This window comes from Zalophus californianus, chromosome 5 (assembly GCF_009762305.2).
Source record: "Zalophus californianus isolate mZalCal1 chromosome 5, mZalCal1.pri.v2, whole genome shotgun sequence".
Classification (NCBI taxonomy): domain Eukaryota; kingdom Metazoa; phylum Chordata; class Mammalia; order Carnivora; family Otariidae; genus Zalophus; species Zalophus californianus.
In genome coordinates, this window is record NC_045599.1 from 150,532,269 (window position 1) to 150,558,061 (window position 25,793).

Sequence of the window (25,793 nt, forward strand, 5' to 3'; positions counted from 1 at the left end):
CAGGCTCTCCGCTGAGCAGGGAGCCAGACGTGGGGCTTGATCCAAGGACCCCAGGATCATGACCTGAGCAGAGGCAGCCGCTTAACCCACTGAGCCACTCAGGTGCCCCAACACATATTTTATATATTATATATATTATATGCTGTGTTCTTACAATAAAGTGGGAGAAAAGTAAATGTTATTAAGAAAATCATAAGGAAGAGAAAATACACGTACAGTCCTATACTGTATTTATTGAAAAAAATCCACGTGTAAGTGGACCCCCGCAGTTCGAAACTGTGTTGTCCAAGGTTCAACTATATTAGCATATTTGCCGCTTTTCCTGCTAAATTAGGCACCAGTGGGTGAGTTATAACAATTCTTTACAACATACATTGGAAGTAAAAGCATAATAAATTTTCATAACTGGATTTTACTAAAAAATTTGGCCAAAGTCCAGAGAAGTATAAAAAACGACTGTTTTAGTCCTTGCTTAAGCAAATTTTAGCTTTGTATCCTTCTGGGGATGGACCAGGAAGCTCTGAGCACCTGCTGTAGCTAAGCCTGTGTCTCTCTGGCCCTCACTGAGCACCTGCCACTATCCTGCAACTTCCTCTCCCTTGGTCATGATTACCTCTGTTTCTTCCTCATGCTACAGTGTAAACCACAGGCCAAGGAGCCTCCTGCCCTCATGGGTACAGCAGTCCAGCGTGAGGGGCAGATATTAAACCCCACAGATATCTCTACATTGAGAGCCCTATGATCAACTCACCTCGAACCCTCTCTCTGGTGGAAGCATTCTGTCTTCCATCTTGTCTACTCACTGCAGAGATATCTCCATGTGGGTTTTCATCGAGCCCTTTGAACTCTTGTCAGTTAGGGTCGCCACAGGGTCAGTGCAGGTCTTAGAAAAAAAGATCAGAGCAGCAACATTTTATGAATAACTAAGAAGATAAAACCCCAAAGTGAGGTGTGGTCCATTTGTATTCTCTTGCTGCCATAACACATTACCACAAATTCAGTGGCTTAAAACAAGCACAAGGTTACTGTAACATAGTTCTGTTAGTCAGACACATGTTTTGCTGGGTTAAAATCAAGGTGTCAGCGGGCCTGATTCCTTTGTTCTGGCTCCAGAGGAGAATCACTTTCCTTGCCTTTTCTAGCTTCGACAAGTGGCTCACAATCCTTGGCACGTGGCCCCTTTCCCCATGTTCAAAGTCAGCCAGCTTGTGTTTCACTGATTCTGCCTCCCTTGTCACACTTGTTTCTCCAGCTTTCTCTGAGAAAAGTGTTTTGCATTTAATGATCCAAGTATCCCGGATTAGCTTCACTGGGATAATCCAGGATAATCTCCCTGTCTCAGCATCCTTATCTTTAACCACATCAGCAAAGTCCCTTTTGTATGCAAGAATAACATATTCACCGGTTCTGGGAGTTAGGATGTGCTCATCTTTGGGGACCGCTCTTCTGCCCACAACATATGGCTATACGTTAGAGTTGCTGTGGGCCGGGACATTAAAATTGTCCCTAAGGCTTCAGGCTGAACAATGCTAGATAGTGGGGCAGCTGATTAACTGGGGGTGGGGTTATTGATCCTCCAGACCATTTCCTGTGTTAAGATTCCTTTGCATTCCGACCACTGAAGCCCAGATCAGTGATCTCCTGGGCAGACTGAGGCTCCACCTTTCCAAGCCCCCTGAGCCTCTGTTTTCTGGCCTCTCCAATCCCAGAGCCACATTCTGCTGCTGCCGAGTCTAAGGTCCAAATGTGCCTTATGTCCTCACATGAAAAATTTAATGACCCTTCAGTGCCCAAAGGAGAGAGTTATTCATTCCTCAAAGAGATATTCAAAACTTTGCAAGTAAATTAAATCATGTGAAACCTTCATTTATTTGGCATTTGGTTTAAAGCAGGTGCTATTTCATTTTTGTTGTTGTGCGTATTCTTGTTTTTTTTTTTTAATAAGAATTATTTATTTATTTGAGAGAGAGAGAGAGGAAAAGAAAGCCTGGGGAGGGGCAGAAGGAGAGGGAAAAATCTCAAACAGACTTTCCGCTGAGTGGGGCTCAATCTCACGGCACAGAGATCATGACCTGAGCCAAACCAAGAGTCAGATGCTTAACCGACTGAGCTACCCAGATTCCCCTGTTGTGTGTATTCTTATAATCAAGCAAGCCATAGGTACTTTTATTCCCCTACATATATATTTTGGTTTTATATATTGGGCTAGGCTATAGTTTTCAACCATGTGAATTTTCCTTTGTTGGTGTTAAACAAGAATCTATTCTGTACAAATGCGTAACACTGCTGAGCTCAAAAGGGGATTAATGATGCTCACCACCTGATACTCACAAAGGGAATAAGAACAAGATGGGTCTAGGTCTTTCAAATCAGGAAAACTCATGTGGATCAGGGCAGAGGGGAGTAAGGAAGGACGGGGTTGTACAGGAAGTATCCCTTCTTCTATCGTGGGGCTAAATGAAGACAACTGGACAAGATCGTGTCAACATCAAGACTAGCCACAGCCCACTGGGGGCTTCTTGTGGAGTACCTAACATGATGTTCTAGAGTCCCATGGAATCTTATTTCCAGTTTGCATATCTGCATTTCGAAAAGTAGATCATAACAATTGTAGGTGAAATTTGAAGGGAATGCAGAGCAGATGGGATTATCCTAAAGATGCCCATCACTTTCTCTGTCTCCGATCTGCTGTCCGCATTTGCAGGGCCAAGCCAGGGCCTGGTACCTTGGGGCAGACCTCTCTGATGAGCCACCCCCGAGTGTACGTGTGGTGAGGTTGGCGTCGCCTGGCCCAGCCCAGTGACCGAGGTTGGACTCCCGGGGCGGTCAGCTCATCCCTCATTCATTCCCATCTGCAGTCTTCTGAGCTTCTCATCTTCCTTCAGACTTTTCAAGTGTACATTTTGGAAGCCATACAAATATATTTAGGACATCCATATCATGGCAATGGTCTTCACTGTCAAATGAGTTGTTATTTCTGACACGAAGAAGTCAAAAGGCAGTAAATAAAACTTTTCCTATATCTGAGCATAAAATTTACTACTCTTCATCATTGGTGCCATCCTCACTCCCTTACTGAACTTTATAAGGAATATGACAGCATTTACCCCCACATATACCACTTCTGGACTAAGGACCCTACTGACGGGGTCCATTGCCAGGCTGACCCTCAGCTAAGGAGCCTGCAGTGGCCTGAGCACAGGAGGGACCACTCTTCCAGCAGGGGTCTGGCCTCTTAGATTCAGGATACTGCCCATCAGCAGCATCAATGAGGGTCACTGTGTTGTCACCTAGACTTGTCAGGTGTGTCAACAGGACATAACATCTTCCAGGGCCATGCAGACACATCCTGAGCCCAGAAAGAAGACAAGAGTCAGCAATGCTTTGTATGTTGGGCAATTTTGCTTTGCTAAGAATTATCAGAAGCTACTTGCTAGCATGTTAAACTGAGTTTACTTATACTGATATAATATTAACCCAACTATATTTAAACCATATCATCTTCAAGTCTATCTTTAAGTTCTTTGCTTATGAATTTCAGCAATACATTTGAGTCTCAACAGTCTAAAACATATACTAATAATTCAAAACAGAATTTAAAATAATGGAAGAGAAAAATATTCTTGCATTAACCTAAATTTTCTTTAAAATTATTACAACTTATTTAAAGATAATTTATCTAATGCCTGCTTTGGGAGGCACGGATGGGTCTTGATGTCTCAAAGTATACACAGATGAGTGAAAAAAACCCTTGTTCCCCATTACCTTCTGGCATGGGTGACAAGCCCGAGGATGCAAAGAGAAGAGTCACACGTGTGTGTTAGTTGGTGTGGAGTATGTGTGCTACTGAACTGTCCAACCAAGGTCCTCATGTACCACTTGAGCTGCACTTCAGTTAGAAAGGCAGCAGGAATAGAGAACAGATTCCTAGTGGCCCCAGTGAATGAGGCTGAAGACTAACAAGGGGACCTCTCAGAAAATGGGTAAATTCTTGGCTCTTGGAAGAAATACTTGGAGTCAAAGTTAGAGAAACCAGAAAGCAAGGAAAAATGTGTCAGACAGATATCAGGGAGAGGGTAGAGGATAGGATGGGTGTTACTGCTCTAAATTCCTAAAAAGTCCCATTTTATTAGATTTATAACATCAGGATTCAATTTTATTAATTTCTGAACAGAGTTTAATGAACACAGATACAGTTTTTTTATTTGAATTTGGCTTATGGTTTTTCTTTGGTTATTTCCACAAGGGCATAAATTCACTTAAGGGAGGAACATTAAAATTGTTAATACAATTTATGATGACCATGGGGACACATATAGTAATGTTCATTCCAAAACATGGTTAAAGAAGAGCTCCAGAAATTGTTATTTTCCCTCTCCACATCTGTCATTTTATAAGAAATCATTTTTTTTTTGTTTTTCACTTGTGATTAATCCCAAATTTTCTTCTCTAGGCTAAAAATAAATTTCAGCTATAATATTGAGTTAGGGTGCATCACTCCCTATGTTGGAATTCAGTGCTCATCTCCTATTTGCTAGATGCACTCTGTCAGTCCAGCTAGGACATGGGTCGCATGGGGGTGGGGCGGGGCGAAAAATCCTTATTGTGTCAAAATTATCTTTTTTTTAACAAAATGATAAAGAATTAGGACTTGATCCTAAAGGAGAGGCAGAAGATCGTTCTTGAACAGGAGTTGGATATAAGCTAAGCTGCATTTTTGGAAGATAGTTCTGGAGGCAGAGATCAGGACTGAGTAGAAGGTCCAGCAAAGGCAAAGTGGCTGCGTTCTAGGACCACGTGGTAGCTCAGCCACAGGGGCTAAGAGGAGAGCCAAATACTCTCAAATGTAGAAGCCAAAGCACTTTACGATCCCCAGACGAGGCTGTCCTAAAGAATGACACTACAGATAAAGGGCTGATCTCCAAGGTCTATAAAGAACTTCTCAAACTCAACACTCAAAAACCAAATAACCCAGTCAAAAAATGGGCAGAAGACATGCACACACACTTCTCCAAAGAAGACATACAAATGGCCAACAGACACATGAAAATATGCTCAACATCACCAGCCATCAGGGAAATACAAATTGAAACCACAATGAGTTACCACCTCACACCGGTCAGAATAGCAAAAATTAACAAGACAGGAAACAAGTGTTGGCGAGGATGTGGAGAAAGGGGACCCCTCTTACACTGTTGGTGGGAGGGGGTGACAGGGTGATGGGTACTAAGGAGGTGTTGTGATGGACACCGGGTATTATATGCAACCACTGAATTGTTGAACACTACATCCAAACCTAATGATGTACTATACAGTGGCTAACTAAACATAAAAAAAAAAAAAGAGTCAGTGTCCTTTCTTTTCATATACTCATTGGATATTATTGTTCATGATTCACCAGGATGAATTTTATATCTTGAGAATATGTTTTTCTCTTAGTCCCATGAAATTATTGACATTTGATCAGGGTGACATAGATGCAGCTGAAAATTCCCACAAGTTATGGAGGCTACAGAGCAGCGTGGTGACAGGTCCATGTGCTGAGCATTAGCACCACCCTGCTGCCATCCTCAGCACTAACCCCACCGAAGTGCCCACCATCTCTCCAATGGTGCTGCTGATTAAGGGCTGCTTGACCCCACGCAAGCAAAGCAGAACTAGGTTGTCACATTTTGAAACTGTTTTTCTGTCTCTTTCTTACCCTATTTAAGTGTTTCAAGGTTTCAATCAAGTCTCTCCCCCCAGTAAGCCCCAATTTCCTTACCTTACCTATATGAGAATTTTCCCCCACCTCTGACATTTCTTGGAAATATATGACTCAATCAAAGAATAGTTAAGAATTGTCAAATAAGTGATCTCTTTAAATATAGTTTTTGATATAGACTTATTTTTAATGATCTGTAAATGTAATACTTTGTTAGCTAATAGGTTACTAGTGACTGTAATTATATAAGATGACTACAAGCCAAGTTTCCTTTTTTTTAGTGAATATGAAGTGTGTTTTATATTTCTAATAACACTGGAATGAGGAAACTAGAGCTGTAATTATTTTCAGATTTGCTGATTAAATAGCCAGGCAATCTGAATAAGTCAGTTAAAAACTGGAATTATAAATTTATTCCAGTGGCCAATTAAAGAAAAGTATGGAAAAATGGTCTGTTGTACAATGTGAATATCTTAAGATATAATCAAGCACACATGAAAAAAACTTTAAGAATTAAAAAAATTAACAATTAAAATCATATTCTAGAAAAACATTTAAATACTAAAATAGGATAAGGACAGCTGTCAGGAGTAAGGGTAGCTCTCTAAGCTTCAAGAAAAACAAAAGACTCTCAACAAGTGAAATAAAATGAGAGGAACAAGAGTAGCTTGAAAACCTTCACCTCTGCATGAAGTCTGGATAGAGAATTATCGTTGATAGTATACAAAATCACGTTGGAGTTATGATAAAAACATCAGGATGCCATCTCTAAACTGATGAAGTTAGGAAGTGTTCGGTATGAGTTGCAATAAAAACATCTGGGCACTGATATGAGATGAAACAAGGTCAGCTGTTTATTGCAGGCATTGTGGTGAGCCCTTACCGCTCGGGAGTCAGTGTGCAGCATCCGAGGAAGGTCTAAAGATAGCCCAAAACTTCGAGGCTTTCGAAAAATCTCTTAAGACTTTCCACAGAGGAACTATTTCCCTAGACGTGATGAGCCAAACCTCCCCAGCAGAGTTCCCAAGGATGCCAAACAATTTGAAATACCCTGAATGACGAATGTTAGAGGAAAGAGAGATACTTAATCGAGTTGGTTAATTTATATACAATTATTTATATCACATCTCTTTCCATTGAATATTTGAGACTCCTTATAACAAAATAAATATCTTTCATAATGGTAAGATGTGTCTACAATTATAAAATAAGAGATGGGAAAGAGAAGGCATGTGTAATACCTACAAGGTGCAGTATGACTTCCGTGAAGGAATTTTAGGCAGGGCTTCAGAGCCTGGTGACATCATAAGTAGGAGGGAAAATAGAAATATGTACAGCATTGCGATTATGAGAAAGGAGAAAAAGGGTCAAGTTCTCTGTGACAGAAAGAGGTCTTAGTCCTTTTGGAACCTTAGTTCTTTTGGAACTTCCTCACCAAGAAGTTTGGCATTATGTTAGAAGGAATAATTATGTTATAAGGAATAATTATGTTATGAGAAATAATTATGTTACTGCAAATGGAATCTTTTGATGATCAGACAGGAGCAGACACAGAATAACAGTACAGAGACGTGCGTGGACGTGAAGGAGATTTCTTGCCCCCACAGGTCCAAGACAGGAGGCATGGCAGCCCCTGGGGGGCCACGCGGAGGGAGTGCTCAGCAGGTGGGGCACCACGAGTGAGGACCCACGGGCATGTACCTTCATGGGGGTCAGGGTGGGGCACACAAGCAACAATGTGAGTGATGTCACCAGCTCACCGGTGGGAAGGACAAGAAGCTGAAATCGTGACAGAGGCCAGCCTTACACTGGAACACCTGGTCACCCGGGAGGGGTGCCCCCAGCCTGTTAGTGAGGAGGTTGAGACTGCAGGGAAAACACGAAGTTTTAAGAATGTATAATCCATCCCGGAGGACAGGAACCGCTGTAACCACTGATGCTCTCTCAAACATTTTTGCAGCAAATCCAAGCAGTTGCACCAATAATCTAGAAGATCTTTAAGTGATGCAGAGTTCCAAAAAAATGTCTCTCTGTGATCCTTTGGGCCAACTGTGCTAGTGTGCCCCTGGAGGAGGGGCTGGAGGAAGCCCGTTGGTTTGGCAATGAATCCCCAGCCGTGGGCCCTCTGACCTCCGACTCGCCGGGGTCTGCGGTCCACCTTGCTGTGAGGTGACTGGCCCCTTGGCTGGGCTGGCCTCTGCTCTTTGCTCTGATACGTTCTCTTCTGTAGGCCTGGCTCTTCTGCCCCTGTTCTAGCTTGGGAATCACTTTGCCATTCAAGGATTCTGCTGTTCCACGAGTCTTGTGTTTTCATGTGTAAGTTGAATTCTTAGCTATGATTATTTCTTTATTTAATTGTGTAAGATAAGATACAAATTTGGAGAATAGCTCCTCTACCTGGGGACTCCTGGGTGGCTCAGTCCGTTAAGTGTCAGACTCTTGATTTAGGCTCGGGTCGTGATCTCAGGGCTGTGAGACTGGGCCCCACGTTGGGCTCCAAGCTTAGCAGGGAGCCTGCCGCTCTTTCTCCCTCCCATTGTGCATGAATCCACTTGTACACTCTTGTACTCTCTCTCGCTCTCAAATAAATTAACAAATAAAATCTTTAAAATAATAGCTCCTTTATCTGAAGTTGGCAGGCTTATGGACTTCACAAATCTTTATTTTCTAAATCTCCTTTAACATCCTGGTATCTGCTTTATAAGAGCAGAAGATCACAAACTTGCACAATAAGCCTGTTAGGACCACTGAGCCTCACTGTCTTCCTTGAAGTGTCAATATGAGTGATGTCCACGCCATGGACCCCAGTCCCTGTAATGTTGCTGTCTCCCTTGCTGCACAAGACCGACAAGAGGTGGTTTCTAAAAAAGACTGGCATGTTTGTATTGAGTGTGTCTTGCAATTCTCCCTACATAGGTGCTTTTCTCTTGGGACTTCGTACAACAGGGTTATTAGGCAAGAACTGACGTAGTCCATAGCCAAGCACACAACCATGTTGTCCAGCAGTAGCTACACAGTACCCGCCGGGAGTACTGTGGAGTATGGTCAGTGTGGCTGATCCCCATCGACATCACTGTTGTCCTGAAGGATCCATTCCCCAGAAAAGAGGCCAGCGGTGGTTTCCTGGGTCTGGGTTACTGTCTAGCCTGAACTATTTAGTTTGTTCACTTCCTAGAATCAGGTTGGGAGAGGCTGATGTTTGTGTAACACTCTCCTCCCACGCCTTGAACCCAATGCTTTCTTTTTTTGTTTTTTTTTAATTTTTTATTGTTATGTTAATCACCATATATTACATCATTAGTTTTTGGTGCAGTGTTCCATGATTCATTGTTTGTTCATAACACCCAGTGCTCCACGCAGAACGTGCCCTCCTCAATACCCATCACCAGGCTAACCCATCCCCCCACCCCCCTCCCCTCTAGAACCCTCAGTTTGTTTTTCAGAGTCCATCATCTCTCATGGTTCGTCTCCCCCTCTGACATACTCCCCTTTTCTTCCTCTCCTGCTATCTTCTTCTTTTTTCTTTTTTTTTTAAACATATGTTGCATTATTTGTTTCAGAAGTACAGATCTGTGATTCAACAGTCTTGCACAATTCACAGCGCTCACCGTAGCACATACCCTCCCCAATGTCTATCACCCAGCCACCCCATCCCTCCCACCCCCCACCACTCCAGTAACACTCAGTTTGTTTCCTGAGATTAAGAATTCCTCATATCAGTGAGGTCATGTGATACATGTCTTTCTCTGATTGACTTATTTCACTCAGCCTAAGACCCTCCAGTTCCATCCACGTCGTTGCAAATGGCAAGATCTCATTCCTTTTGATGGCTGCATAATATTCCATTGTGCATATATACCACAGCTTCTTTATCCATTCATCTGTCGATGGGCATCTTGGCTCTTTCCACAGTTTGGCTATTGTGGACATTGCTGCTATAAACCCAGTGCTTTCTGTAGAGGAACATGGGAGCTCTGTGGTCCCGGATGACTGGCTCACCTTCTGCCTAAAGCCTATCACAGTTAGGATTCTCATCGAACTTGTGACAGAACTCAAAGATTACCCAAATCTGACTACTCTCTGGAGTTTATAGAAAAGCAATTTCCGTTATCTTCAGTTCTTTCTCAACTTTTCTACCAGTAAGTCTTTCCAAATTCTTCCTTAATCATTTGTTACAATGATTTCCAGTTCTTGCAGAATAAAGCCCTGACTTTTGAGGCTCTCCACACTTGGTCTAAGACAAGGGGACTGACATGTGGGGTACTGCTTCCCTCAGGACATGACTTGGAGGAGCTCACGTCTCCTGCCTGACGTACCCCATGCATGTGCTCCTGGGTCCCTTTCACAAAGCTCGCGGGCACGGACACAATGACGGCTGGTGCAGCTGGGCCGGTCCACCCTAAGTGTGACTGGACTATAGGCCCTGGTATAATAGCTGAGTTTCCACCCCGATCTCATCATCAACAAAGCGGAGTAGGAATGCAGTCCTGGTGTCTGCTGTCAGACAGCATCCACATGCAGGGGAGATAGTTGGGGCACAATTCCGACTGCTCCAGAGCAGAACCCAGGAGCCGGGCTTACAGGGGCATGTGTGGAGAGAGAAAGCTTAGCTGACTAAGCTGACTAAGCATACCCTCTGTGTGGCGTGAGTGCCAGAGTGCGGGGGCCCGGGCTGCATGTGCAGAACAGAGCATCTGGAGTGAAGAATGCGGGGCTTTCTACACGGTCCTCCTAGCCTCCCTACAGGTCCCACATCAGTTCTGGATGCCTCCTGTGGATGGTATTAAAAAACAAAGCAGAGTCTGAAAACCAGGGCCAGGGTGAGTGGCCAGAGGAAAGTCTGGGAGAGGGGACATGGAGGCTGTGACAGCACTCACCTGTTCAGAGAAACAGAACAAAGGAGGGGGGTGCTGCTCTCACACATTTGGAGGGCTCACATACAGGAGCAGCCCAAGGATCCACTGCAGGGCTTACACACAGGAGTGGTCCAGGGATCTACTGGAGGGCTCACGAGGAAAGCAGCCCAAGGATCCACTGCAGGGCTCACACACAGGAGCGGCCCAGGGATCCACTGGGGGCTCACATACCGGAGCAGCCCAGGGATCCACTGCAGGGCTCATACACGGGAGCAGCCCAGGGATCCACTGGAGGGCTCACATACTGGAGCAACCCAGGGATCTACTGGAGGACTCACACACCGGAGCAGCCCAGGGATCCACTGGGGGGCTCACTAGGGAAGCACCCCAGGGATCCACTGCAGGGCTCAAACACAGGAGCAGCCCAGGGATCCACTGGAGACTCACTAGGGATCAGCCCAGGGATCCACTGGAGGGCTCACACACAGAAGCAGCCCAGGGATCCACTGGAGACTCACTAGGGAAGCAGCCCAGGGATCCATGGGAGAGCTCACACAGGAGCAGCCCAGGGATCCACTGGGGGGTTCACATACAGGAGCAGCCCAGGGATCCATGGAGTTCAAGCCCCATGACAGGATGCCCCAGTGTGAAAGGAGCCAGAGCTGTCCACAGATGGGGAAGTCACGGTGGTGGGCATATTGCTGATGGCTTCAGTATAGCTGTGTGACCACCTGGCAGGGCTGACGTGAGGGCAGATCTTGATGTCACTTTATCCAAACCCCATCAGATGAGGTTTTGCTTCCGTGAGATTCCTTACTTAAGATTAAATTGCACACATTGCCCACCCCCCAGACTCCACATCCACCCATGTGGATTTCCCTCTGAAATCTTCCCAGTCTCTTCAAAAGGCCCTGCCACCATCTAGAAAACTCCAAGTCCCATGCTATTTCCTGAGTGTCTTGCATCCACACTCAAGCCAGTTCTATTGATTCCATGTCTGAGTTACCACACATGCATGATGCATTCCCTTCCTCTCCTGGCCCCGTGTTCCAGGCCACCATCACAACGTTCTGCAAGCAGTGTCACCATCCTGACATTGCCCTGCTCCGTCCTCGCTGCCTCCTGTCCAGGCTCCAGACAACAGGAAACTGACATGGAGTACAAATGAGATCACACCACCCCAGACTAAACCACTTCCCTCTCTTCCCATTGGCTTTAAGATCAACCTGAGCCTCTCCCCTGGCTCCGGGACTGCGGGGTGGTCTCCGACCCAGCCATTCACCCCCATCCCAGGCCACCTTCCAACCACTCCCTAGTCACCATCCACACTGGCTTCTCTCGGGTTTTTGGCACTCCAAGCTCTTCCCTCCTGAGACCTGTGCACTTGGTGTTGACTCTGGTGGAACACAACTCCCTCACTGGGCTTGACTGCTTCCTCCTCAGCCCTGGCTTTCAACTTGCAGGTCACCAGCCCAGCCCAGCACAGCCTCCCACAACACCTGCATGGAGGTGGCCCTTCCGTCATCTTTCTGCCTCCCACCCTGCTGGTCTTCCCTTCTGGTCACTTCACACACTTCCTCCTCTTGTGGGTGTTTTGATCCACACGGGCAGGAACCAATTCTGCAATGTTCACCAGTCACCTCGTAAAGGGCCAAGCCACCCCTGACCTCAACCCCACACCCAAGTCGCCCTACCATCCCTTACCATCCCTGCTTTTCTGTTGGTTTGCTATTGTTGTTGTTGTTTTTCAAGAGTTATTCATTTATTTCAGAGAGAGAGAGCGACTGGGGGGAGGGGCAAAGGGAGAGGGAGAGAGAGAGAGAATCCCAAGCAGACTCCCCGCTGAGCACAGAGCCCGAACTGGGGAGTCAAGGCAAACGGGACACGCGGATCCTGAGTCTCTCTGAAGCCCTTTGCCACAGAGGTCTTCAAATGGTCTTCAAACCAAAAGTTTTTGAACCGAGTTCCTATATGCCCAATTTTGCTCATGTGTCAGAAATGCTCAAAATGCCCAAAAATTTTTTGGTTACCAAAGACCTCTTATAATGTCTTTGAACAATTCTAGGCTTTCTTCCACTTCTCAGCTGATGCATACTCAGGGATAATCAATTATATTTAAAATTACCCTGTAAAAAGCATGTTAGGATGGTGTCTGGTGTTGTTGCTCTGCTATTGAAAGACAAAAAGATGAAACAGAAATAAACTGGAAATTTTGTATGTGACAAGTAGAGAAAGTTCTGGAATTACCCAGGATTTCAGGCTAACTGTGTTACTTCCCCTCGGTTTTGAAGGTAGTATTGAAGCTGAGTCCCATTAGATTTGAATGCCATTTACATGACAGAACTTAGTTATTTTTCGTCTCTTAATGGCATAGACAAATTTGATGTTAATGCTGTGGGGTTGAGATATTAAACCCTCAGCCACCTCTGTTTAGGTTAAGAGGGATGCCTGAAGTGTGTGTTACAAAGCAGGGGATGTGTAGCTTGAAAATACAAGGTCATAGGACAGGCAAGACCCAGGGCCTAGGGATGGTGGTGTCCATGGCTACTGGTCACGGATGGAGGTCAGGGACTGTGGTCCCCACAGCAGCAGGGATTTGGGTCTCCATGATAGAAGCAGAGAGCAGATGGTGAGGACAAGAGCAGGGGAGGAACCTCCCTGAGAACGTGGGACAGCGTTCCCAACCTTGCCGGCAGAGTGAGTTTCCACATGAGTGGCATGGAGTTGCCCCCTTGGAATCCTGCTGGCCCTGAACTGCTCGCTCGGGACACTCAGGCATGAATGCTTTTCTTTGTCAGGGAAAGAGAAAGGAGCCACAACTAGAAAATGTATCTAAGGAGACCTCCCGCGGTCTGACAAAAACTACTTTCAGCCCAAAGATACTGACATCCAAGTCGTGGCTCCTCTGGGAAACTCCGGGATGGCATTTTTTGGCAGCCGGTGAATGTCTAAGAAGTTAGTTCCAGTTGGCTTGCAGAGGGCTGTGTCCCCGACGGGCTAGCCCCACACTGTGTGAACACACTACAGATAGTTCCTGGACTTTCTTTTGGCCTCAGCCACTTTGTTCCCATTCAGTAGGCTGATCTCCACCCAAGATGCCTCCCGAAACCTTTTCGAAATCCCATAAAACACGGCCATGGCATTTATGGGAACCAGGAGGCCAAATTATCCGCAGCACACGGAGTAGGCGCGGTTCCTCTGGAAGCTTCCTGTGTCTGAGTGACAGGCGTATGCTGACTGCCCGAGGGACAGAGAGGGATTCAGGTCGTGATTAGCACAGAGATGTAAATACCACATACAGCACAAAATTGTCCAAGAAGGAAAACCTACATGGAGAAGCCATTCGTTTCCATTTTGGAGGTTAGAAACCCCTATGTTTCCACACACGTCCTCGGTTACAGGGAAGATTTCGCACAGCAGTCAGTCATTTGCACGAATTAGTGGCATTTTGTTTCAGTGAATGTTCTGAGGCTACTTGAGAAAGCAAACATTTGTCTGTTTTCTATTTGACAATTACATGGATTAGAGCAGATTAAGCTTAAAAGCATTACCCCTGCAAAAGATACTGAGCAAATTCACATTTTCACTCTTCCTAGTGCCTGAGCAATGTTTTATAGATGTCCTGCCAAACTAATTTAATGTAAGTTATGTTTTGGTGGATTTTATGATTTATGATTTTTATTTTTTTATTTTTTTTAAATTTTATTATGTTATGTTAGTCACCATACATCATCAGTTTTTGATGTGGTGATCCACGATCCATTGTTTTCTTATAACACCCAGTGCTCCATGCAGTACGTGCCCTCCTTAATACCCATCACCGGGCTAAACAATCACCCCCCCCAAATAAACCCTGTTTGTTTCTCAGAGTCCATAGTCTCTCGTGGTTCGTCTCCCCCTCCGATTCCCCCCCTTCATGTTTCCCTTCCTTCTCCTAAAGTCCTCCACGCTATTCCTCATGTTCCACAAATAAGTGAAACCATATGATAATTGACTTTCTCTGCTTGACTTACTGCACTTAGCATAATCTCCTACAGCTCCATCCATGTTGATGTACAAGTTGGGTATTCATCCTTTCTGATGGCTGAGTCATATTCCACTGTATCTATGGACCACACCTTCTTTATCCATTCATCTGCTGAAGGGCATCTCGGCTCTTTCCACAGTCTGGCTGTTGTGGACATTGCTGCTATGAACGTTGGGGTGCATATGGCCTTTCTTTTCACTACATCTGTGCCTTTGGGGTAAATACCCAGGAGTGCAATCGCTCAGTCATAGGGTAGCTCTATTTTTAGATTTTTGAGGAACCTCCACATTGTTTTCCAAAGTGGCTGTACCAACTTGCATTCCCGCCAACAGTGTAAGAGGAGTCCCCTTTCTCCAAAACCTCGCCAACATTTGTTGTTTCTTTCCTTGCCCATTTTTGCCATCCTAACTGATGTAAGGTGGTATCTCAATGTGGTTTTGATTTGAATTTCCCTGATGGCTTATGATGATGAACATTTTTTCATGTGTCTATTAGCCATTTGTGTGTCTTCTTCAGAGAAGTGTCTTTTCATATCTTCTGCCCATTTTTTGACTTGATTATTTGTTTTTTGGGGGTTGAGTTTGAGAAGTTCTTTATAGATCTTGGATACCAGCCCTTTATCTGTAGTGTCATTTGCAAATATCTTCTCCCATTCTGTGGGTTGCCTCTTTGTTTTGTTGACTGTTTCCTTTGCTGTGCAGAGCTTTTTATCTTGATGAAGTCCCAAAATTTCATTTTTGCTTTTGTTTCACTAGCTTTTGGAAATGTATCTTGAGAGAAGTTGCTGTGGGCGATGTCAAAGAGGTTACTGCCTATGTTTTCCTCTAGGATTTTGATGGATTCCTGTCTCACACTGAGGTCTTTCATCCATTTTGAGTTTATCTTTTGTATGGTGTTAGAGAATGGTTGAGTTTCATTCTTCTGCATGTGGTTGTCCAATTTTCCCAGCACCATTTGTTGAAGAGACTGTCTTTTTTCCATTGCATGTTTTTTCCCGCTTTGTTGAAGATTATTTGACCATAGAGTGGAGGGTTCATATCTGGGCTCTCTATTCTGCTCCATTGGTCTATCTGTCTGTTTTTGTGCCAGTACCATGCTGTCTTGGTGATCACAGCTTTGTAATACAGCTTGAAATCGGCAACATGATGTCCCAGCTTTTTTTTTTTTTTAAACATTTCCTTGGGGATTCTGGGTCTTTTCTGATTCCATACAAATTTTAGGATTGTTTGTTCCAGCACTTTAAAAATGTCATTGGAATTTTGATTGGGATGGCACTGAAGGTATAATTTGCTCTGGGTAGCATAGACATTTTAACAATGCTTATTCTTCCGATCCATGAGCATGGGATATTTTTCCATCTTTTTGTGTCTTCTTCAATTTCTTTCATGAGTGTTCTGTAGTTCCTAGAGTATAGATCCTTTACCTCTTTGGTTACGTTTATTCCGAGGTGTCTTATGGTTTTTGGTGCTATTGTAAAAATGGAATCGTTTCTCTAATTTCTCTTTCTACAGTTGTGTTGTTAGTGTATAAGAAAGCAACTGATTTCTGTTCATTGATTTTGTATCCTGCCACATTACTGAATTGCTGTATGAGTTCTAGTAATTTGGGGGTGGAGTCTTTTGGGTTTTCCACATAAAGTATCATGTCAGCTGCGAAAAGAGAGATTTTGACATCTTCTTTGCCAATTTGAATACATTTTATTTCTTTTTGTTGTCTGATTGATGTTGCTAGGACTTCTAGTACTATGTTGAACAATAGTGGTGAGAGTGGGCATCCTTGATGTGTTCCTGATCTTAAGGGAAAGGCTCTCAGCTTTTCCCCATTGAGGATGATATTCACTGTGCATTTATCATAGATGGATTTTATGAACTTGAGGAATGTTCCCTCTATCCCTATACTCTGAAGAGTTTTAATCAGGAAAAGATGTATTTTGTCAAATGCTTTTTCTGCATCAATTGAGAGGACCTTATGATTCTTCTCCCTCCTCTTATTAATGTGATCTATCACATTGATTGATTTTCAAATGTTGAACCACCCTTGCATCCCGGGGATAAATCCCACTTGGTCGTGGTGGATCCAAAAAAGGATCCTTTAATGTATTCTTGGATCCTATTAGCTAGGATTCTGTTGGGGATTTTGGAATCCATATTCATCAGGGATATCGGTCTGAAATTCTCCTTTTTGATGGGGTATTTGCCTGGTTTGGGGATTAAGGTAATGGTGGACTCATAGAATGAGTTTGGAAGTTTTCCTTCTGTTTCTATTTTTTGAAACAGCTTCAGTAGAATAGGTATTATTTCTTCTTTGAATGTTTGGTAGAATTCCCCAGGGAATCCACCAGGCCCTGGACTCTTGTTTTTTGGGAGGTTTTTGATCACTGCTTCAATCTCGTTACTGGTTATTGGCCTAGTCAGGTTGTCAATTTCTTCCTGTTTCAGTCTTGGCAGCTTATAGGTTTCCAGGAAGGCATCCATTTCATCCAGGTCGCTCAGTTTATTGGCATATAGTTGTTGATAATGATTTGTAATAATTGTTTCTATTTCCTAGGTGCTAGTCGTGATCTCTCCCCTTTCATTCATAATTTTATTAATTTGGGTCCTTTCTCTTTTCTTTTGGATAAGTCTGGCCATTGGTTTATCGATCTTATTAATTCTTTTGAAGAACCAACTTCTCATTTCATTGATCTGATGCACTGTGTTTCTGGTTTCTAATTCATTGATCTCTGCTGTAATTTTAATTATTTCTCTTCTAATGAGTGGTTTAGGCATCGTTTGTTGCTTTTTCTCTAGTTCTTTAAGGTATAGAGTTAGATGGTGAATTCAGGATTTTTCTATTTTTTTGAGTGAGGCTTGGATGGCTATGTATTTCCCCCTTAGGACCGCCTTTGCAGTATCCCATATGTTTTGGACTGATGTGTTTTCGTTCTCATTGATTTCCATGAATTGTTTAAGTTCTTCTTTGATTTCCTGGTTGACCCAAACATTCTTGAGCAGAGTGGTCTTTAGCTTCCAAGTGTTTGAATTTCTGCCAAATTTTTTCTTGTGATTGAGTTCCAGTTTTAAAGCATTGTGGTCTGACAATATGCGGGGAATAATCTCAATCTTTTGGTATTGGTTGAGACCTGATTTGTGACCCAGTATGTGGCGTACTCTGGAGAAAGTTCTGTGTGAGCTCGAGAAGAATGAGTATTCTGTTGTTTTAGGGTGGGATGTTCTGTATATATCTATGAGATCCACCTGGTCCAGTGTACTATTCAAAGGTTTTGTGTCCTTGTTGATTTTCTGCTTAGATGATCTTTCCATTGCTGAGAGTGGAGTATTGAGGTCTCCTACAATTAACGTATTGTTATCAATATGACTCTTTATTTTGGTTACCAGTTGGCTTACGTAGATGGCTGCTCCCATGTTGGGGGCGTAGATATTTACGATCATTATCCTCTTGTTGGATAGACCCTTTAAGAATAATATAGTGTCCTTCTGTGTCTCTAACTACAAACTTTAGTTTAAAATCTAATTTGTTTGATATAAGAATTGCTACCCCAGCTTTCTTTTGAGGTCTGCTGGCATGGAAGATGGATCTCCATCCCTTTGCTTTCAGTCTGGATGTATCTTTAGGTTCAAAATGAGTCTCTTGTAGGCAGCATATGGATGGGTCCTGTCTTTTTATCCAATCTGCACCCCTGTGCCATTTTATGGGAGCATTTAGGCCATTCACGTTGAGAGTGATTATTGAAAGATATGAATTAATTGTCATCATGTTGCCTGTGAAGACATTGTTTTTATAGATTGTCCCTGTAAATTTCTTTTGTATATCACTCTTGGGGTCTTTCTCCTTTTATAGAACCCCCCTTAATATTTCTTGCAGAGCTGGCTTAGTGGTCACATATTCTTTCAGTTTCTGCCAGTCTTGGAAGCTCTGCATCTCTCCATCCATTCTAAATGACAGCCTGCCAGATAAAATATTCTTGGCTGCATGTTCTTCTCGTTTAGTACCCTGACTATGTCTTGCCAGGGCTTTCTGGCTTGCCAGGTCTCTGTGGATAGGTCTGACATTATTCTGATGTTCCTCCCTCTGTACGTAAGGAATCTCTTCCCCCTAACTGCCTCTAGGATGGTTTCCTTGGTTCTAAGATTTGCGAGTTTTACTATTACATGCCGGGGTGTTGGCCTGTTTTTCTTGACCTTGGGAGGGGTCCTCTCTGCCTCTAAGACACGAATGTTTGTTTCATTCCCCAGATTAGGGAAGTTCTCAGCTACAATTTGCTCAAATACATCTTCTAGTCCTTTCTCTCTCTCTCCACTCCCTCTGGGATTCGAATTATTCTGACATTGGAATGCTTCCTGGTGTCACTTATTTCTCTGATTCTATTTTCATGGATTCTGAGTTGTTTTTCCCTGGCCTCCTCTTTTCCCCTTTCATCTATTAAATTGTCTTCCAGGTCGTTTATTCATTCTTCTGCCTCACTTACCCTAGCTTTTAGATTGTCTAGATTGGATTGGATCTCATTGATAGCATTTTTAAGTTCTGCCAATTCAGCTTTCATTTCTGCCCTTAGAGACTCTATGTTGCCATTAATTGATTTCTCCATTCTAGCTGTTGTCTTCACAATTGCTAGCCTGAATTTCATCTCTGACATCTTGGTTATATCTGCATCCATTTGTAAGTCTGCGGCATAAGTCATAAACTCTGAGTCTTTTCTAATTTGGGGGTTCCTCCTCCTAGTCGTTCTGTTGGTGGGTGGTTGAAGGAATGTATAGAGTCCAAATTATTGGCTAGAACCCAAGCAAGATGCACCTGTTTTCTAGGGACCTTAGGGTTGCTTGTTTTCTCAGCCTGTGTTCTGGGGGAGGGGCCTGCGGTGCTGTTACTCAGGCAGCCCTGTTTGGGCAGAGTTGCCCTGCCCCCCTGTGGCAGGGATGGGATCAGTGGGAATCAGTTTATTGGGGCTTTTGTTCTCTGGCGGCTTTCCCTGGAGGCTTTCCGTGTCTCATCCGAGAGTCAGAGCAGAAGAGACCGTTTCCAACCCTCTGTCACAGAGCAGAGAGACCGCAGTCTGTTCTTCAGTGAGCTCTCCAGGCCACACTGTCTCCATTTCTGTCTGTGCTGCTATAAACTGCAGCGTCCTCGGTTGTGCGCCCCTCCGCTCTGCTCCCAGTCCTGCCTCCAGGTTGGGGCACATCTCTGCCCTTTGTGCTTCTAAAACCGCCAGCCACTCCCAGTTCGCACGCGCAACCCCGCCGCTCTGGGTTTCCCTCCCAGGGGCTGCCCTAAAGTCCTTTCCCCACCACTACCGGTCTGCGAGTCTGTGCCCCGTCCCGAGCGCACGAGGCTGTCGCTCACCGGCGGTGTAGGATCCCCACGGCCAGGCTCCCTCCCACTGCCGTTTATCCTCCAATATCTGCCCGCGGAATCACGGCTCCCGTTTTGTACCTTGAAACCAACCGCCTGCGATGTTCTGTTTGTAGAGCTCCAGATCTTCTTACATCTCAGGCTGATTTCATGGGTGTTCAGGGTGTTCCGGTAGATATCCAGCTCAATTCCAGGGACCAGTTGAAATAGGGTCCCCTACTCCTCTGCCATCTTTTCTTCTCCTATTATTTTTATTTTTTAAAAGATTTTATTTATCTGACAGAGAGAGAGGGAGCACAAGCAAGGGGAGCTGCAGACAGAGGGAGAGGGAGAAGCAGGCTGCCCATGGAGCAGGCAGCCCGATGTGGGGCTCAATCCCAGGACCCTGGGACCATGACCTGAGTCATAGGCAGACTCTTAACCTACTGAGCCACCCACGTGCACTGATTTAGGATTTTATTTTTTTAAGATTTTATTTATTTATCCAACAGAGAAAGACACAGTGAGAGAGGGAACACAAGCAGGGGGAGTGGGAGAGGGAGAAGCAGCCTTCCTGCCAAGCAGGGAGCCCGATGAGGGGTTCAATCTCAGGATCACGGGACCATGACCCAAGCCAAAGGCAGACGTGTAACGACTGAGCCACCCAGGCGCCCACTGATTTAGGATTTTTAATTTCATCTCCTCATTGGTTGTAATTGACATACAAAAGACATACTGATCTTTTAAAAATTTGCCTTGCTGGATCTCCTTCACTGAGGTTTCTCTTTGATTCTTTTTAAAAATTTTTTTATTGTTATGTTAATCACCATACATTACATCATTAGTTTTTGATGTAGTGTTCCATGATTCATTCTTTGTGCATAACACCTTGTGTTCCACGCAGAATGTGCCCTCTTCAATACCCATCACCAGGCCAACCCATCCCCCCACCTTCTTCCCCTCTAGAACCCTCAGTTTGTTTTTCAGAGTGCATCGTCTCTCATGGTTCGTCTCCCCCTCCGACTTACTCCCCTTCATTCGTCCCCTCCTGCTATCTTCTTTCTCTTTTTTCTTAACATATGTTGCATTATTTGTTTCAGAGGTACAGATGTGTGATTCAACAGTCTTGCACAATTCACAGCGCTCACCATAGCACATGCCCTACCCAATGTCTATCACCCAGCCACCCCATCCCTCCCACCCCCCACCACTCCAGCAACCCTCAGTTTGTTTCCTGAGATTAAGAATTCCTCATATCAGTCAGCTCATATGATACATGTCTTTCTCTGATTGACTTATTTCACTCAGCATAACACCCTCCAGTTCCATCCATGTCATTGCAAATGGCAAGATCTCATTCCTTTTGATGGCTGCATAATATTCCATTGTGTATATATACCACCTCTTCTTTATCCATTCATCTGTCGATGGACATCTTGGCTCTTTCCACAGTATGGCTATTGTGGACATTGCTGCTATAAACATTGGGGTGTATGTACCCCTTTGGATCCCTACATTTGTATCTTTGGGGTAAATACCCAGTAGTGCAATGGCTGGATCGTATGGTAGCTCTAATCTCAACTGTTTGAGGAACCTCCACACTGTTTTCCAGAGGGGTTGCACCAGCTTGCGTTCTCACCAACAGTGTAGGAGGGTTCCCCTTTCTCCGCATCCCCGCCAACATCTGTCGTTTCCTGACTTGTTAATTTTAGCCATTCTGACTGGGGTGAGGTGGTATCTCATTGAGGTTTTGATTTGGATTTCCCTGATGCCGAGTGATGTTGAGCACTTTTTCATGTGTCTGTTGGTCATTTGGACGTCTTCTTTGGAAAAATGCCTGTTCATGTCTTCTGCCCATTTCTTGATTGGATTATTTGTTCTTTGGGTGTTGAGTTTGATAAGTTCTTTATAGATTTTGGATACTAGCCCTTTATCTGATATGTCATTTGCAAATATTTTCTCCCATTCTGTGGGTTGTCTTTTGGTTTTGTGGACTGTTTCTTTTGCTGTGAAAAGCTTTTTATCTTGATGAAATCCCAATAGTTCATTTTTGCCCTTGCTTCCCTTGCCTTTGGCAATGTTTCTAGGAACAAGTTGCTGCGGCTGAGGTCGAAGAGGTCGCTACCTGTGTTCTCCTTTAGGATTTTGATGGACTCCTGTCTCACATTTAGGTCTTTCAACCATTTGGAGTCTATTTTTGTGTGTGGTGTAAGGAAATGGTCCGGGTTCATTCTTCTGCATGTGGCTGTCCAATTTTCCCATTTGTTGAAGAGACTGTCTTTTTTCCATTGGACATTCTTTCCTGCTTTGTCAAAGATTAGTTGACCATAGAGTGGTGGGTCCATTTCTGGGCTCTCGATTCTGTTCCATTGATCTATGCATCTGTTTTTGTGCCAGTACCATACTGTCTTGATGATGATAGCTTTGTAATAGAGCTGGAAGTCCGGAATTGGGATGCCGCCAGCTTTCCTTTTCTCTTTCAAGATTTCTCTGGCTATTCGGGGTCTCTTCTGGTTCCATATAAATTTTAGGATTATTTGTTCCATTTCTTTGAAAAAAGTGGATGGTATTTTGATGGGGATTGCCCTGAATGTGTAGATTGCTCTAGGTAGCATTGACATCTTCACAATGTTGGTTCTTCCAATCCATGAGCATGGAACGTTTTTCCATTTCTTTGTGTCTTCTTCAATTCCTTTCATGAGTATTTCACAGTTTTCTGAGGACAGATCCTTTGCCTCTTTGGTTAAATTTATTCCTAGGTAGCTTATGGTTTTGGGGGCAATTGTAAATGGGATCGACTCCCTGATTTGTCTCTCTTCTGTCTTGTTGTTGGTGTATAGGAATGCCACTGATTTCTGTGCATTCATTTTATATCCTGCTACTTTACTGAATTCCTGTATGAGTTCTAGCAGTTTTGGGGTGGAATCTTTTGGATTTTCCACATACAGTATCATATCATCTGAAAAGAGTGAGAGTTTGACTTCCTCTTTGCCAATTTGGATGCCTTTGATTTCTTTTTGTTGTCTGACCGCTGTGGCTAGGACTTCTAATAATATGTTGAATAGCAGTGGTGAGAGTGGACATCCCTGCCGCGTTCCTGACCTTAGGGGAAAAGCTCTCAGCTTTTCCCCATTGAGAATGATATTCACTGTAGGTTTTTCATAGATGGCTTTTATGTTATTGAGGTATATACCCTCTATCCCTATACTCTGAAGAGTTTTGATCAAGAAAGGATGCTGGACTTTGTCAAATGCTTTTTCTGCATCTATTGAGAGAATCATATGATTCTTGTTCTTTCTTTTGTTAATGTGTTCTATCACGTTGATTGATTTGCGGATGTTGAACCAACCTTGCAGCCCAGGAATAAATCCCACTTGGTCATGCTGAATAATCCTTTTAATGTACTGTTGGATACTATAGGCTAGTATTTTGGTGAGAATTTTTGCATCCATGTTCATCAAGGATATTGGTCTGTAATTCTCCTTTTTGATGGGGTCTTTGTCTGGTTTTGGGATCAAGGTAATGGTGGCCTCATAAAATGAGTTTGGAAGTTTTCCTTCCATTTCTATTTTTTGGAACAGTTTCAGGAGAGTAGGTATTAATTCTTCTTTAAATGTCTGATAGAATTCCCCTGGGAAGCCATCTGGCCCTGGGCTTTTGTTTGTTCGGCGATTTTTGATGAGTGCTTCAATTTCCTTAGTGGTTATAGGTCTGTTCTGGTTTTCTATTTCTTCCTGGTTCAATTTTGGGAGTTGATACATCTCTAGGAATGCACCCATTTCTTCCAGGTTATCTAATTTGCTGGCATAGAGTTGCTCATATCTTTGATTCTTTGATTCAGTGGATTGCCTTGGTTTTTTCCAAGCACACAGTTACGTCATCAGCAACTGTTATTTCTGATCGATTTCAGTTTCTGTGCCTTACAGCTGTTGCTATTCTTATTTTTCTAGCAGTTTTACTTTACACAGTTTGATGATTTGTTATTTAGCTCACAAATTGTCACAAATATAATAAATAAATAAGACCAGAGAAGTAGTCTCTTGGACGATCTTTGAAAAAAGCCCTTTCTGGGATTTAATATTTTAAGACATATTCTTAAAGGTAGGAATATAGAGAGTAGCCCCATGGGCTAATCTGGGAACCATGTGAACAGACAAAGTTCTCCATCTCTAGTGTTTGCTATGTCTTTGTGGAGCAGGGTGTATTGCATGAGGATAGTGGCAGGGAGGAAATCAAAGATTAAGTAGAAGTTTCCAATAAAAGCGAAGTTACAGCATTTTTAACTTCAGTGTTGTTAACATTTTGCTTGAAAGCTCATATATGTGCATATGGATGTATATGTACCCACAGACGCACATGAAATATATATTATGACCCGCAAATATTGGGCTTTGTGCAACAAGTGGTTTTTTAAAAATCACGTACTTTTTACTATCATTGCTTTAACCGATTCAATGCATTTTCAATCAAAACTAAATTCATTTTGTCTTTAGCACCTGTTTAAGATAAGTGGAGCTCATGGGTTTATCCAATGCCCCCTATGCAGTGGGAGTGCGCTGTGCGCCATGGACCAGCAAACAGCATGGGCAGCTCAGCGGGCCCTGCAAGTCCAGCGTACAGGGGACGATTTTACTCCGAGCAACTGAATAGAGGTCAGTGGTTTTGTATTAACTTCCCTTTGCTGCTATAATAATTTGCCATAAACCTGGTAGCTCAAAAGAACCTGAGGTGTATTCTCTCTCTGCTCTGGAGGCCCAGAACAAGTTTGCAATCTGTTTCACTGGGCTGAAATCAAGGTGTCTGTGTCGGCAGGGCCACATGCTCTCTGCAGGCTTGGGAGAGAATTTGCTCCTGCCTCTCCTAGGTTCCGGTGGCTGTTGTGTCCCCCAGCTTGGGGCCACAGCACTCCCATCTCTGTCTCCGTTGTCACGTCTCCTTTCCTTCTGAGTGTGTGGACTGTCTCTCTGCCAAGATGTGCATGATTGCACTTAGGACCCACCCAGATAATCCAGGGTAATCTCCCCACTGAAAAATCCTTAACTTAGTCACCTCTGCAAAGACCCCCTTTCTGTCGTCGAAGCTAACATGTACAGGCTCCGAGGTCTTGGAGGTGGCTGTCTTTGGGCAGGAGGGACATTTCCAAGCCTACCACCATCTAATGGTTTTCCTTTTAGCAGATCAAAGAATGTGAATATTCCTTTTCAGAATCTAAGGCAAAACTCTTAGTATCAGGTTTATCTTTGAAACTTGCATAGGAGTTTCTGGTCTCATCGAAAATGTCAGCATCTAGTTGTGATTGTCTAGATACAGCTGCTGGGCACCACCAGAAGATTCTCCGACTTGACAAGGCAGAGCTAGCATCAAGTTTTCTTATGCAGCAGTAGGTCAGAATGCCCTGTCACTCACTACGCATTTTACCATATATTTTTTTCCTTCAGGTGTGAAACCTTTGGGCTAGGTAGCTGAAAAGTTAGAGTAAAGTTCAAGGCTCTGGGTTGGTCTTCTCCAGGAACCACGGTCCAACCACTTGGCCTTTCCAGGCCTGCTGATCCCTCCCCAGTGAGCACTCACCAGCTCACAACCATGCTGTGAAAGTTGGGGCAATGCCTGCCTAGCTGTTCCCTCCCAAAGACAAAATAATACAACTATCTGGAAAAAAAGTTAAAACTGCTGGCAATTTTTTGGAGTACTTTGACTCTGTAATGACAAGTACCACATTTTTAGGAACAGAGAGTGGATTCAGAAGATCATGCTGCCTTTCCTCTGAAAGCTTAAACAGTAAGAAGAGTTGGCACTGTCCTTCCTCGTGGGCACAGTGAGGATCTGGATCCATGCAAATAACCAAACAAGGAATAATATGTATTTTTTTTTTTTTATC